Source organism: Dermacentor andersoni, chromosome 9, assembly GCF_023375885.2.
Source record: "Dermacentor andersoni chromosome 9, qqDerAnde1_hic_scaffold, whole genome shotgun sequence".
Classification (NCBI taxonomy): domain Eukaryota; kingdom Metazoa; phylum Arthropoda; class Arachnida; order Ixodida; family Ixodidae; genus Dermacentor; species Dermacentor andersoni.
Genome location: NC_092822.1, coordinates 111,460,408 through 111,475,671, shown reverse-complemented (window position 1 = coordinate 111,475,671; position 15,264 = coordinate 111,460,408). Strand labels below are relative to the sequence as shown.

General features: G+C 44.6%; 1 long non-coding RNA gene across 1 annotated transcript; it reads left to right on the top strand.

The window, feature by feature from the left end:
- Positions 1 to 5,882: 5,882 nt before the first annotated feature.
- LOC126529601 (uncharacterized) lies at positions 5,883 to 13,820 on the top strand. The gene is made up of 4 exons (XR_007599270.3): positions 5,883 to 7,054; positions 8,044 to 8,148; positions 10,813 to 10,957; positions 13,711 to 13,820. It is a non-coding gene; the product is annotated as an uncharacterized lncRNA (long non-coding RNA).
- The last annotated feature ends 1,444 nt before the right edge of the window (positions 13,821 to 15,264 follow it).

Sequence of the window (15,264 nt, the reverse complement as noted above, 5' to 3'; positions counted from 1 at the left end):
GCGTTCTGTGGTCGTTGTGGTATCCATGGCCGCGAAAGCGACGGATGTGTCCGTCCTTGTCGGCATTGCGGGGATGGTCACCCTGAGGTCGTGTGCCCTGTGCCACGTACATATTCGGACGCTGCTGCTGGAGCCATTTCCGCCTTACCTCCGGCGACAGCTGCGGTCGCGACTACACCTGACGCCGTAACCAAAGAGACTGCTGCCTTGACCCTGCATCAAGCAGCGTTGGTAGCTCGAGAAATCACAACGCGCCATGTTCGCGGGCCTCTTCGACCGAAAAGTAAAACCGTGGTATTGATGACGTGGCCAATCGCAACACGCCATCTTCAGGTTCAGGTCAATCAGGTTAGACCGTGTCTATGGGACAAGCAATTTCGCTCAATGTGTCTTCCAATCTGGTTTGACCCCTTTACCTTCATCTCCTGTTTATATTTCCGGCCACAGACAAGTTATACTTGAAGTTTAGTTCCTCTCTTGCTCATCAGTAAAACTTTGGCGCCTGGATATCGGCGTTATACATGACGAGCACTCACGCTCTTGTTTGCAAGAGTCTTGCGCGCTACTCCTTCTAGATCTGACCCAGAGTCTTGCGACGTGCTCAAGGGTCAGTGGCGTCTGCATTGTTCAGTTGAAGGTCGTGAAGTGAGACGACACGCGTCAGAAGAACTGGTGGATGGTGTCACGAAGCTCGGTATTGCCGTTGGGGTCAATCAACTTACTCTTCTGATGTGGTCATGGCCCCAAGAGCACTTCCTGTTATGTCGCCTTCCCCGCGTTATTATTCGCTCTTTGTATCGCATTTGGAAAACATGGCACGTACGACTATGCGGATAGATCGTGGTACCGTCGAAATGCTTAGTAGGCTGCCTCAGGTTCCACCTGAGGTCGCTGAACGTCCTTGTAAATGACCGTCAGCTGACGAGGTGAGGGCAGCATTATTTTCCATGAAGATCGGCTCGACCCCAGGGTCGGACGGGTTAGCTGTTTAGTTTTATCTAACCTTCCGGGAAGACATTGGTGCCATTTTCGTGTCTTATCAGCTGCTGCTTTGAGAACTTTGTATTTCCGTATAGTTTTCGCGCTGGTAGCATTGCGCTGATACCTAAGCACGAATCACCAGCAGTTCGTCCAGAGGAATGGAGGGCTCGTCAACGTTCACTCTGTAACTGCGCATTTGAGTAGATCTATGCTGTTATATGTTAGTGAGTGAGTACTCGGACACTACCTTGAAAACCTGCCGCGCGTACAACGCTTCGTTTCTTGTCTATGTTATTGTCCTGGTGGAATTGCACCGTATTGTGTTTGCATCGCCTCTTGTTGAAACGAACTTTCTCAAATAGGCGGATATTCTTTATACAGCAATTTATGAACGACGACGATTCTTGGCAAGTTGCCTCCACTTTTCCGTATCGGGTATACAAGTTTCTTACCTCTTTAAAGGGCCATTCCCGGACATGGTGCAATCTAAATATAAGTCCCGCCAGGACCCCTTGGTATCTGTCACATGGTATGTGTCCCTGGGGTTATCGGGTGTGTGCCCCTATATCACTAGGTATGTGATGACTATGATGACGACGATGATAACTGATGACAAAAAGCCACAGGCCAGCACGGCGCACGTAGCACAGTCACAGCGTAAGCTGTAGGAATGGCTCCATTGGAGCTGTATTTTTGGCACCACGCACTCCAGAGCCTATGCGGTGATGTTTCTTTGTTTCGTTTTCACTGGAACAATTTGAACTGTCCACCCGGCGTCGATGTCGATCTTCGGCTTGTGCTGAGGCTTGCCCCGCTCACTTCACAGCGGCCTGCTGAGCGCGATGTTGCTTGTTTGCAGCCGCATGCGTGGCTCTACGATTCGCTTCTTGAGCAGCGGTGCGTATCTTTCGAGGAGGTGCCATAACGTGTGCAAAAGAGTAAACACAGGTATATAGACAACGTGGCGCACATGACACATCCGCTAACCTCTTGGCGCGGTATGTTGCTGTTGTTGTTGATGATGACGATGATAATGATGGCTTATTGGCGTTAACCTCGAATGCGGGTGGTGACCAATAGTCGCCTGCTTGCTATAGTTAACCAGGTCTAGCTACCTGCTGCATGAAATTGCTATATGCAACTGCTACACGTCGGGACAGCTGGATGAACATAACGGAACCGCAATGCAAAGTTTGTACGTATCGACGCTACACGGCGCGCATGTCACATTGCATGTCTCCTCGCGCGCTATAGGACGTGTTTATACGACATTTTCCCGCTACATACAAGCAAGCGCAGGCGTGGTCCAAAGCATCAGGCCCAGGAGTTTGGCCTTTAGCGAGGAAAGCAATAGTTTCCTCAACTTCTGCGACACACACGTCTGCATGGTAGAAAAACATCACTGAAAATCAGGCAGACGGAAGAAACACAGGACGGGCGCTGACTGCCAACGGTTGCTTTACTGTGCTTACCTACATTTCAGCGTAAGCTCATTGGTGTTAAGGATCTTTTTTCTTTTAAATGTTGCTGCGAGAAACGGTTCTTGCGTATTGTGTGGTGTTGTAAACGCTGCTCGTCGGCTTTGCTCTTCAATCCCAATACGGCTTTGGCAGGTCTGTCATGCACTGGTGCGTATAGGCAGCTGGGGAGGGGGCAACTGGCTAATAAGCCTTCTCATACTAACTCACGGCTGCGAGACGGCCAAATTTGAGGCCGTCACTTACTACACTATTCATAGGCTTTCTTCGACCCCGCTCGCCCCAAACTTTGTGCTATAAAAAAATTAAGAATCCAAAGAAATGGAATCACTTTATTTGGCCACACGTCGCGGGTCCCCATACTCACCTCGTTCACGTAAATTTCCGCCTCGTACGTCCGGGTCACCGTAAAAGAGGTTGAGTGCGAGCTTCTCGTGTAGATTCCTTATTAGCGTCACCTCGTTAAACAAATCAGTCAGAACAACCGCTGCATTAAAACTGAGCAGCCATGCGCTTCGTTTTGCTGCTTTATTCGCCAAACTAGTTAAGTACAGTTAGCACTGGTTTTTCAGTCGCTGCCTTTCCTTATTTATAACCTCACTCGATCGTACCACTTCGCTAAGCTCCTGTGGTACCGATGAAATAAAAATTATTTGCTGTTATCACGAGAAAATTAAAGAAGGGCCGTAACAGGCACTCATCCGTCTAAGTGCGGATGAGATCAGCCTTAAAATTTGTGCTGGGCCGCCTTGTTCTTTCGGATTTAGTATGTAGTACTCCAGTGAGAAAAACATGTAAAGGTGTCAACGCAATCTCATCATCCTATAGTAAAGAACCGCCTAAAGCTTAATCGGTTACATCAGTATCTAGTGTCTCTGAATTATGAGAATGAACACCTTGCTACACTGTTCTTGGAGCCAAGGTCCCTAATCCTACACGCTAGTACGTTCTCTTAATGAAAACGCCATCCTCGGACTACATTCCTGAGTGATATTTTTTAATGTAACGTTCTCAATGCGTCGCAACCTCGCGAATGAGGAGTATAGCTTAAGGATTTGGCACAAAGAGTAATTTTTTTATATAAATATCCGCCGAACTCTTAGCAATAAACAATATGCGGAGCTAATGGTCATTACTGCTTTCGTGTGACGCCAGCGCCTCATTTCATTTTTGACACAGTGCGCAATCCGACCTGCCGCGACGGGCAAGCACATGACGCTGAGACCCCGTGCCCGCCTCGCCTACGGAATCTGAAGCATCCCTTCGACGCGGCCGTTCCTTGACATCAGCACGAAGTCTGTGAGGCTTCGTGCTGATAGTGGCTTCATAGTTGAGATTCCTGAATGTTTATCACCAGAGTGTCGAACTTGCTTTCACCGTTGCGGATCCCTCTTTCTATGTCATCTTTATCCCTCATCACACCTTTATGTCCCCGCTGACCCTGCCCCTGTGCAGAGTAGCAGGCAAGAGCGCGTTAGCTCAGGCAGACCTGTCTACCTTCCTTAAAATAAGTTATCTCTCTATCTCTATCCGTGAGGCGGCTCTTCTACAGGAGTTCCGGCTTTGCAAAGTTGTGCGAATTCCTCGCACCAGACTCTCCGCCGCTGAGGCAGTATGCAGCAGCCAAGTTAAGCTTAACTTCCGGCGTATTTAGCGCCGTGTCGCGTTCCGGTGTGCCTTCATTCAACGAACCGGATTTCAGAGAAAACTATCACAATCTTATGCTGGCCCGAGATTTCATCGTAGGAGTGGTGGACAGAAAACAGATGCGACCGTTCCCCACTGGTCAGCGGATGTTGCAGAAGTACAACGTAGGGCTAACAATCTGCAGGGGCGCCAGTTGTGGATATTTCGCCGCGCTGCAGCTTGCAATGTGTTCTTAGCAGCTCGACTTAATGTATGTCCTGCAGGTATTCTACTGCTCACGGCATTATTTGCAAGCTTTCCATCGTGTGTTTGCTACATATCTACGGAGCACACGTGCGGAGGCCATGCGGCGTGATAGCTTTTACGTTTCCTCTGGAGAGTGGGCGTTTTGGCCTACCCTATTGGAAAATCCTATTTAAATTCAAACTGGGTTATACAGGTTTAAAATGGTTTTAACAGGGACCTGTTTAGCAACAAACAGGTATAAATAGGACCAGTTTACACACGAACAGGTTTGAACGGGGTCCCGTTTGGCATGCAAACAGGTATAAACTGGACCAGTTTACACACGAACAGGTCTGAACGGGGTCCCGTTTGGCATGCAAACAGGTATAAACTGGACCAGTTCACACATGAACAGGGCTGAACGGGGTCCCGTTTGGCATGTAAGCAGGTATAGGCACGACCAGTTCAAGCAGAAATGGGTCTTAACAGGGGCCCTGTTTGCAACTAAACTGGCTTATACTGGACACAGTGGCACCATATAGGGTCGCCTGTTTGGCACAAAAGCTGGTTTATTCTGGAGCTTTGTGGCAACCATACTGGATGGTATCATGCATACGAGTTTAATGCTTGAATAGAACTGGGGAGGAACTTTTTATTGTTCGACATCCTGACAATTTAGCCCCTAGTGCTAAGTTGGGGCCCATTATCAAGCTCTACAGAAATTGCGTGACCACCTCGGAACATTCACAGACCAAACTGCGATATGCTAGCTGCGAATTTCAAACCGATTCCCGGTCCTGCCCAGTTGAAAAAGACACAGGAATTCCTGCTGCAACTACAGCAATTTCTGCTGTACGACAGAAGTTCCTAACGTTTCTGAAGTTGCGACAGACATTTCTGACGTTACGACAGCGATTCTGACGTCGCAACAGAAACATTCGGTCGCGACGGCCAAGAGTTCTGAAGTCGCAACAGAAGCACTTTCCGTCGCGGCCCTTTAAAATGTCAGCTTCGCATCGGTGGTGTACACTGTACTTTTTTTCTTGCGCGGTATTCAATCTTGCTTCTTTGGAGCCGGCAGTACTGATAGCACCGACACCGGCATTAAAGTCGACGTTGCCAATTGTTATAATTGTGCCGTGACGACGCGGCACCAGCAACGCCCTACCGGCCTCCTCAAAATCGGCCGCTGATCAAAATCATACCATCTGCGGGAATGGCTGCGTATCCGCTTTGTTTTATTTGGTAAGATGGGGCACACAGGCCTGTGGACTTACATGTGCGGTTACACTGACACATTAGTTAATTTCCCAGAAATATTGCACAAGCATATGCGAAGCGGGAAAGAAGTTTTGGATTGTTCCACAAAGTTGCGTGAAAAGCTGTCTCGCTCGGGTCTCATTAATCTGGTACAGCGCTGCCGTGAGAAGCCAGTATACTGTCGAGATGAAGACTCACCCACGAGTGTTTATGTAGCTATATTGTATTGAACACACGAATCATATGCGAGCTCAAAAGTGTAAAGAGCAAGAGACAACTGTCGAAATTAGCAGTAACAACCCTCAGTGTCCCCGGTCACCGTTGTCTGTTTCTGAATTTCGTATGAAATATGGATATCGTTACAGCAAAATCGATGGTCTAGCACTCCACGATGTACCTGTCGATGGTAACAACACTTTTGCTCATCTAGAGATGCGGCAGTTGACGCGGTGAAGTGAAAGCGCATCGTGGCTTTTAAAATGCAAATGTAAACAGCAACCCAGACAGCAATTTACACTCTTGACATAGCTTCAACATACGCCAGCAGTGGTGTTTGGCGTGGTGCAGTGGTAAGGTGCTTGTCTCGGAACAGTCAGGTCCGAAGTTCGAAACCTTGGCAAAAGGCATTTTTTTTTCTACTTTTATTTTTTTATTTTATTTCGTATTAATAATTTTACATAACCTTAAAATGACCTCTGTCAATTTTTAATCAAATATTGATCAGGAACTACAGAATTTTCGACTACAGGGCGTCACACTACAGAGAACAGAACGACAGTCACAACGTCCCAAAATACGACAGACTGAAAATTTGCTGTTGTGTTTTTCAAGTGGGTGAGACGTCTATACGGCGTATACGCAGATTGCTGTCCTCTCTATTAAAAGCAACGTTGCTGAAACACGTCGTACAAGACGCTGTACGACTCGCATAACATCGAAATACAACGCCGTCACCATCCATGAGATCACCGAAAGCACGGTCGCTTTCGGTGGCGGCCTACAGATGGCAGCACAGGTAGCGCCGGTAAAGTTACAGGTGATAATATTTTGCCGTCCTCAGTTGTCGCCACATGTGAGTGCTTGCTGCATTGACGCCGTCCGATGTAGTTGTTTAATCGTGTGTACGCTGTGCCGAGAGAAATTGTGGTGCATTTTGTATGCATTGAGAATCACAAAACCCCTGGGACCGCGTAATGTAGCCCGCAGTATCCTTCGTGTGGTGCGCCGATGTCGAAGATATGACCCTTCGCGCTTCCTTTGTTCCGGGCTCATGAACAGGATCTCCTCCTCTGGCACTGTCGCATCGTATCGCGCTGTACGGAAGAATTTGGTGAAAGTTGTGCTCTTACGTCCTGTAGTTGATCCGCAATTCAACAGTGTGTGCGCCGGAAGGACCGTTGGTGCAGTCGATGCCGCGGCACCTGTGACGCTAAAAGGAGCGTTTTCCGAGTACGCCTAGAAAGGTAAGTCCGGCGCTTGCGCGCATTCTTCCTGTCTATGGTTCGTGAAGTGTGCGTTGTTGTACGTATCGCAAGATCCGTACAACAACCGGATCCGGATTTGTAAAGCAGCAAGAATTATAAATGTGCTTTTCAAATGGTTGTTCTTCATGTCGCAGTGCACATTTAGCAAAAAGTTCCATGGAAATTGCCCTAAAACGTATTCATGTTACCAACAGCTCTATCTGTGGTTTATTTACTTTCACCTATGAAGCACGCTAGCGCGGGTGGTTCTTTGATCTAAATGGGCACGCAATTCAAGCAAAGAAAGTTACTGTTTGTGTACATAATTTTTCATTAAGAAATGTTATAGTCATTTCTAGAAGTAGTACGTCGATGTGTCTTCGTCACAGCTAACAGCTGCGCGAGATAGCACCCGATTTCTTCGTCGACGCATGGCCAGATTTTTAGCTTGTATGGAAATTCTTCTGTTTATAGTGTGTCGTCAGATGACGTGTATTAGTGTCCTGTGTGTTTTCGTGTACTTGTAAAGGATTCCGATCTAGCAGAGAAGCCGAAATTACATAAGCAATGTTTCTTTTTAATCGAAAAATCTTTCTCTTTTCTGTATTGTCTCTCCAGAAATGAGGTGGTCTGTTGTAATTTTAAGCGCATCGTCCTTTGGGAGCAGTGCTTTGTTGCGCCGCATAGACAAGTTAGGTTTTGGAACGCTTTTCATGTCCTAAGGAATTTTTTGATAGTACAATTCACATTTCACGTTATACAGCTGTACGTTTGTGTGAACCTTTTCATAGTAGATTCATGTTCTCTACAGTTCGATTTACGTGTTATTTAACCGCCTGTGATGTTACAATCAGATATTTGCACAACCAGTTGCAGCTTCATGTAACTGGTTGTATGAGACTTTTTTCAAAATGTGACGAGATCTTTTTATATCACAAGTTTGCAGTTTCAGCAGGGATTACAATAAATAAGTATTTATTATTGTTTAGGGATGGCAAGATTTTGTGAACCAGAGGCACCTCCACATATGCACCTGCGGCACTTCTGCAGCCTCAACAGCACGGAAAAGTACCTGATGTGCATGCTGTGACAAGGTGTGTGCAAAGCAGTTGCTGCCACTTACAAGAGCTGCAGATTTTGTTGGTATCATCCATGTTTGGAAACTCCTGAATTTTTCGTGGGTTTACAAATGTGGGCTCATTTTACAATTTTATTAATGTCATTTTAGAAAGACCATAAGTTGTGTTGGTTAAGATGTTTTAAAGCTGTTGAGAGACTGACGGTATGACATTGTTAAAATGCATGTAAAATATTAATTATAATGGTACTTGTACTGCTTTATTATTAGCGATGCAATATCTCTAACGAGAACATCAGAGGGGCACGTGCTTTTAGGAAGTTTAGTCAGATAAATTCCTGAAGCAGCGTAAAGCTCTGTAATCTAAAAAAAAATGTTGTCAGTTACTGGTTTCAAGTTCGCTGCTGCTTTTCGTGCTGCACGACAAATTAAATAATGGTTGATAATGTGTGTGTGTGACGTAATAGTTCTGCGCAAACACACGAGGTGGAGAGAAGTAATTAATAAAGGGAAAATCAGACATCCACCCGCTCGTACCATTTGCAACAAAGGAAACCTGTATGTGTTCCTCAAAAGGAAAGCCGCACAGTTGAAGAAAAATTCGTCCTGGTCCGGGATTCGAACCCGGGACTACCGCCTTTCCGAGGCAGCCACTCTACCATCTGAGATAACCAGCTGGCTAGCACATGGCAGGGCGAAGTCGAATTACTTGACAACGCGAAGCAAGGGTTTGACATATTTTTTTCTCCTTTATTAATTACTTCTCTACACCTTGCGCATTTCCGCAGAACTATTACGTCAGATCCTTGCCTTTGCTTCATGTTGTCGACAAATTCGACTTGGCGCGGCCATCTGCTAGCCGCCTGGTTATCTTAGATGGTAAAGCGGCTGTCCCGGAAAGGCGGCGGTCCCGGGTTTGAGTCCCAGACCTGGACGGTTTCTTTTTTTCAATTGTGAGGCTTTCCTTTCGAGGAATCCGTACGGGTTTCTTTTGTAGCAATTGCTACGAGCGGGTAGATGTGCGATTTTCCCTTTATTAATAATGTGTGTGTGTGTATGCAACAATGGGGGTGCTGAGAGCAAGCTTTAAAATAATGTGTGCTATGTCCCCAACAAAGAATTTAGTGTCTGCAGCATTTTTACAAAATATTATGTTCACAGGTTGGCAGGTATGACATAATGTACAACAATAATGTACAACACTTTTGCTGTAGATGCATTTTCATAACGTCCATTTTCTGTCTACTTGAATCGTATATTTATAATTTGGCCCACCTTCAGTTTGATCAAGTTACATAGGTAGCCCCCTCTGAGTTAAATATAATTAGGAGCTATTGTAGATATGCATGATATACCTACTCACTGTATTGTGACAGATATTTTTAGGGACTGTGTTGTGAGGCATGCTTTACCTGTATGTCTTGCTGCAGCTTGCCCGACAAAAGCATAAATGCTTTGCCCACCTTTATTATTATGCTTTCATGTAGACTTCTAACATCTGTGCCCACATAGACTCCATGTTCTTAATTACATTTTTCTAAGTATTCACTGTTGTGCATTACATTATTGTGTTACATTACTGTGCATTACATGTTTTTCTTTGTTTTATTTTGGAGGGGGTATTCATTTCTATAATAGTACAGAGAATAGGAGTTCAAAACAAAAAGCCACGAAAGGTGGCTTAAAAGTGTATGAAGCTTGGAATTCTACATTCCATCCCCTAAAGCGCTACCAGTAGTAAAAGATTCCTAATTGTCTTTTTTAGAAGCTAGCTGCCAGATACATAGTCCCATTAGGAGAGTATGTTATTTTTTCTTCTTTGGTCTGACTTGTTTTGTTGAATGTTCTCCTTGTTCAGAATTTGTTTTCTTGCCACCTCATGCAACACTCCAACTGGAGCCTATGAGCTATGTGTATAATAAATAAGTAAATTCCTAAAGCATGCAACAAACCATGCAGCATAGCATTTAAATGTTGCCAGTTTATAATGCTTCTTGAGTGCAGCGCATCATGGAGCTTGAGGCTGATCTCTTCAGATGTAAAACAAATTGCAGGGTATGAAAATGTGGTCCTACAAACTGCTGGTTTCGCATGTCAGTCAGCCTGTTGCAGTGGTCACAAGTGAGAATGTAACCAGAAGCTGGGCGTCCTCGGCCATTTTGCATATGGCACAGGATAAAGCTTCACCTCTGCCATTGCTTCTCTTATAATAATGGCCTCCGAGTATACATGCCGAGTTATGCTTCTGGGGACACCTATTAGTTAACCTTATCAGGTAATACCATTAGCCTTATGGGTGCTATAATGTTGCAGTGCCTGCAGGATGGCCAGCATTACAACACATTAAAATTATTGTACAAGTCATACAATGGTATCGGGATTGGCCCACCAAGTGACAACCTTTAATTACACTATACCTGGGATCAGCTCACTCAGTCAGGGAGACATCCATGCATAAGGGGAGGGGTATGGCAAATAGAGGGCGTTCGATTAATCTTTCTCACATAGATAGCTGATACATATAATCTTTCTTAAATTGGATGCTTTGTTGCTCAAAGTGAAGTTACTTATGGGCATAATGTCAGAATTTCGATCCTATTTATGCTTAACGAAAGTTGCTTTGTTCAGTGTCACTTTTTATATTGTTTCGCTTGTGGTTCTAAGCTCACTTGTTTTATAGCTGCTGTAGGTATGGCTGGACCTGGAGAAGAAGTGTAAGCAGACCATGCTATGTTGCTGATCTGCGCTGATCTCCACATCCAAGTTGGTCCCGCGACAGTTGGGCACCATTGTGCCTTGCTTCATTGACAAGGTGATATAATATGGTGAGCTTGTACTTCAATATCGGTATTGAAAATTATGTTAAGGAAAAAAGACAAGGATTGGTCTTTGTGATAGATACACTCATGTTCTTTCTTTAAGGTGTTCTTTTGACACTGTTCTGCATGGACAAATTTTTAGAGAATTATAACAGTCCTTTATTGCAAAGTGCCATGGCGCTAGTTTATGCGTTAAACTAGCACTCTTTCACCAAAAAAAGCCTTATTTAGCACACAATTCACAAGGAAAGAAAGGAGGCAACAGGACAGAGTGCTACTAACAGTTCAGTATTATTGCTCGCACAGTGATATTGTGCAAAAGGTGAAAGGGGTAGAATAGATCTGAATACATGCTGTTCGCACAGAAACATGGTGAGCGTGACACTTGTTTTACAATGATAAGAAGCAGTCTCACTGTCTAGTAATTCTCTGCATGGGGAGCTAGCGCTAGGTTCCTCGTCATACATATAAGAACAGCCTCAGATATCTCTCCAGCGCTTTTGTCTTTATATTTTGTCACGATCAAGCAGCTTTCAAACATAGGTGCATGTGCGCCGAGAGCAGTGCACTACCACTGCTAACTGACCCATGCATCAAGTTTGCTTGGTCACGCTGCCAGTCATTTATACATTGGCCGGTTTATCCGATGTAGCCTCTACTGCACGAAATGGTATGTGATAGACACTGCACCTGTGTACTGTACGTGCTTTGTTACATGATTTTTTTTTTCAGAGATAGTGATGCAGGCCTTTTCATTATTTACATGCCTACACAACAAACCAAGCCAGCATGAGGCAACTGTTCTCGGCACGAAACAAACTTGATTCGTTAGTTTTCGTTCATTGGTGCGATCACACTAAGGCAGACAAGCTTGTAGGCTGTGCTTCTGCAATTTGTACAGCACACTGACAGCACTGGTGTGGGCCTCATCTGTGGGCTGACTTATGGCACCTTCTACAGCGCAGACCACTTGTGTTGGGCGAGGCACCAATGTTGACGTTTGTTCCCTTGTGCAAAACAGCAGTCCTAGGTTTTGAGTAGTTGTAGGAAGACAAGGTAAACACAACTTCCATGGCTTGAGTGGGCTCATTTCTCTTGGGGCATCTAGCTTTTTTTCTTGCAACTGTGCAGAGGTGCTTCCCTAGAGTCTGTGTGAAAATGGCATAGAGTTGTGCATTTGGGAACTCCTGAACAATGATCTGCTATAGTTAGGGCTTTGCGAAAATGCACTGTCTACCAATTGGTAGAAGGTGCATTATTCAGCCACTGATTTCCTGTTGGCAAGCTTGCACTTGTGCTGTCAGTAATTTCTTGGCTTGCCGAATTATCTTGAGGCCCCACGCTGATGATGCTACCGATGTCGTCATGTGCAGACTTTTCAGGATGAGGTTTTTTGCTTTGCAAATGTTGTTGAAAGGTAGGTGGTGCTTACAGGTAGCTATTCTAGATATTAGTGGAATGAATTGGCCCATCTTGCTTCATCAAACATCGTCACGCCGACATCAGTTGCACAAACAAAAAACCTGGCCTACTCGCAGCGTCGTGCACGAAGAAACAAACAAATCAGCTGCTGGATTGTCTTGACATGGCATACTAAGCTGAGACCGGAACTGCTGTAGCTACAAACCAGGCAGAGACGATGATGATGAGCAGGGATTTGCAGTAGCGCCACTTCGTGGGGCAGCAAGGAGGCTCCGTTCAAAACAAAAATGTCGTTCAGCAAGTAGAACCATGCAACGGTCAGAGTCGGTGCATGGTGCTCTCGATCAAGTTGGCTCAAGGAGTGTCCGAAAAATCAGACGAGAGGTTGCAAGGCGACCGAACTTTCGGAAGTTGTTATACATTATGGTCCATGGGGAGAATGGCGGTGCCGTGAAGCAGACCGAGTAATCAAGTCCGAATTTTCGGAGTCCGGAAAATCAGTCGGCGACTGTACCTATACCTATGTGTCTATGTATACCTAGGTGCAACAGTGTTTGCTATGATCTGTGCAAGAATTGCTGTTGCCCGTAGATGCCCAACATGTCGGGTGTCAAGTTGTAAAATACCTTGCAAAAGTGATCTACGGAAAAATACCGCTTCTGCTATATTTCGCTTGTGCAAGAAATTTTGCGGCTGCTGGCACCTACCTTAAAAGGCTTTATATGGTCTTCGCATGGCCAGGGCCTTCTACTTTTGTGAGTTTGCTTATCTCGAAATTTACCCCGGTTTTTATAACTTCAAGTTGGCGGGATCCCTAGTCTCCTTTAACGTGTACCCAATAGACCTTACATAGGGGTTTCGGCATTTCCCTGCCATCTAAATGCAGCCATTGTGGCCGGGATTCAATCCCACGCCCTCTGCCTGAGCAGCGCAATGTCAAAGCCAGTACACTACGGTATTTTGCTGGCAGAAGGGTTTAGTTTCTGAATAATTTATTATCTTAAACTGTCGGTGTTGTTTTTAAAGGTATTTCATGTTTGTATTCTGTTGCTTCAATACTAGTAATTATTGCTAATCAAACGATGTGTCCATCTTTTTCCTATAACTCTTGCTTCAATCGCCTGCTAATTATGACAGCTTATTCTCCCACAGTACTCGATGTTCCCTTGAAACATAGGCATTGCATGAAACCACATATTTTTCAATAAGATTTATTCATTATCTCCTATGACCGGACCGAATGCTGAACCTTTCTTATCTGTGGGAACATAGGCGAATTTGCTTATGTGCCAACCTGTTGCATGAGTCAAGATAAATTATTGGCTTTACTTTTTCAGGTGCCCTGCTCGCTCTCACCCAAGCAACCCACTCCAGCGGTCTTCTCTCGGCAGACTGGATGCATCGAAATACCGTTAGAAGGTCCAATAAACAGTGCTTGGGACATTTATGACATGCTTTTTTTTAAGCCGGATGACTTCAGGCTTAATGAAAGCTCAAGTTGGTGTACAGAAATACCTACGTAAAGTATACTTGTCTTTTTCACTTACAAGTACATGCCAATACTTTGCCTGACATTTTTCACCCCAAAATTACGCTTTACTGTGGATTTGTGAACAAACCATTACAACAAAAAGCACTGCATTAAAACGAGTACAAGTAATCGAACAAATACTAAATCTGCAAGAATTACATTTGCATACTAGTAGTAAATATGAAAATGAGGTACAGTCTTCTTCAGGGTGCATTTTCTTGTAGGTCATACATAGAGAACGTACTCGTGGGTCATACAAAACTTGTTCATGATGTATCACATCAGTGTTGGTAGTGCTAATCAATTTATGCCGAAAATTGTGTTTATCTTCGTATCAAGCAATGTACCAGGCAAACCTACATGTGAAAGTGGCATTCTTGTTGCAAACATAATGCAGATCTACTTCTCTTCAATGCTGATCGCAAATACACAAATGTACAAAATAGGTTTAAGAGTAAATTATATTAAGCAACATCAATCCATTCTGGAAGGACCAGGTATGAATGCAGCAAAATATAGGTCTGAACAGGGGCAAACAGGTCTGGGTTAGATAGGACGGGATTAAACGGGTCAGGATTAAACAGGATTTAAACGGGTCAGGATCAAACAGGATTTAAACGGGTCAGGTTTAAACAGGATTTAAACGGGTCAGGTTTAAACAGGAATAAACAGGATTTAAACAGGTCAGGACTGAACAGGATCAAACGGGGTCCCGTTCCATAACCCTATTTGATGAAACCCGTTTGAAAACAAATAGGATTTTCTAGTAGGGTAATACACGTTCTTTTTAGGCAACTTGTCTCCCGGTTATTGTTGTTTCGTGATGTAAACAGACTATTTCTAAGAGAGATATTACAAGTTCGATTAATCAGTTCTAGAAATAGTTATGTCCTCATCTGTCAAAAATTGCACCACCGGCTCCTTGGGGCTTCTGTAAGGAGGTTGGTAAAGGCTGTCACTTTATTAGGGCTCACTTTATTATGGATTATATTTTCACTGCCTCCCGTAAAGAGATTTTTGCTTCATTCATAGGCACATTTTTTGCTGTTCCTCATTAGAGTGTACATCATTTTTGAGCACTGTCCGTCGAATGGTCATTCCTCTTAGGATCAAATTTTTTTCCGGGATGTTGCATGCGGAAACCCTTCCTGTCAAAACCTGGTTAGAAAAGGGGTCGTTTCGTGCCGGGGTCAACAAACCGGCGTTTGTGTCCGCATACTGAAACGACTGATCGCTGTTTTGTAGATTGTGGGGACGCAGTGTGTTCTTCTGGGATGTTGTCCAAAGAACACTCATAGATGTCAGACCTTACAAAATTCGTTTCGTACCTTTCAAAGGTACCTGTGAATCACCATTACGA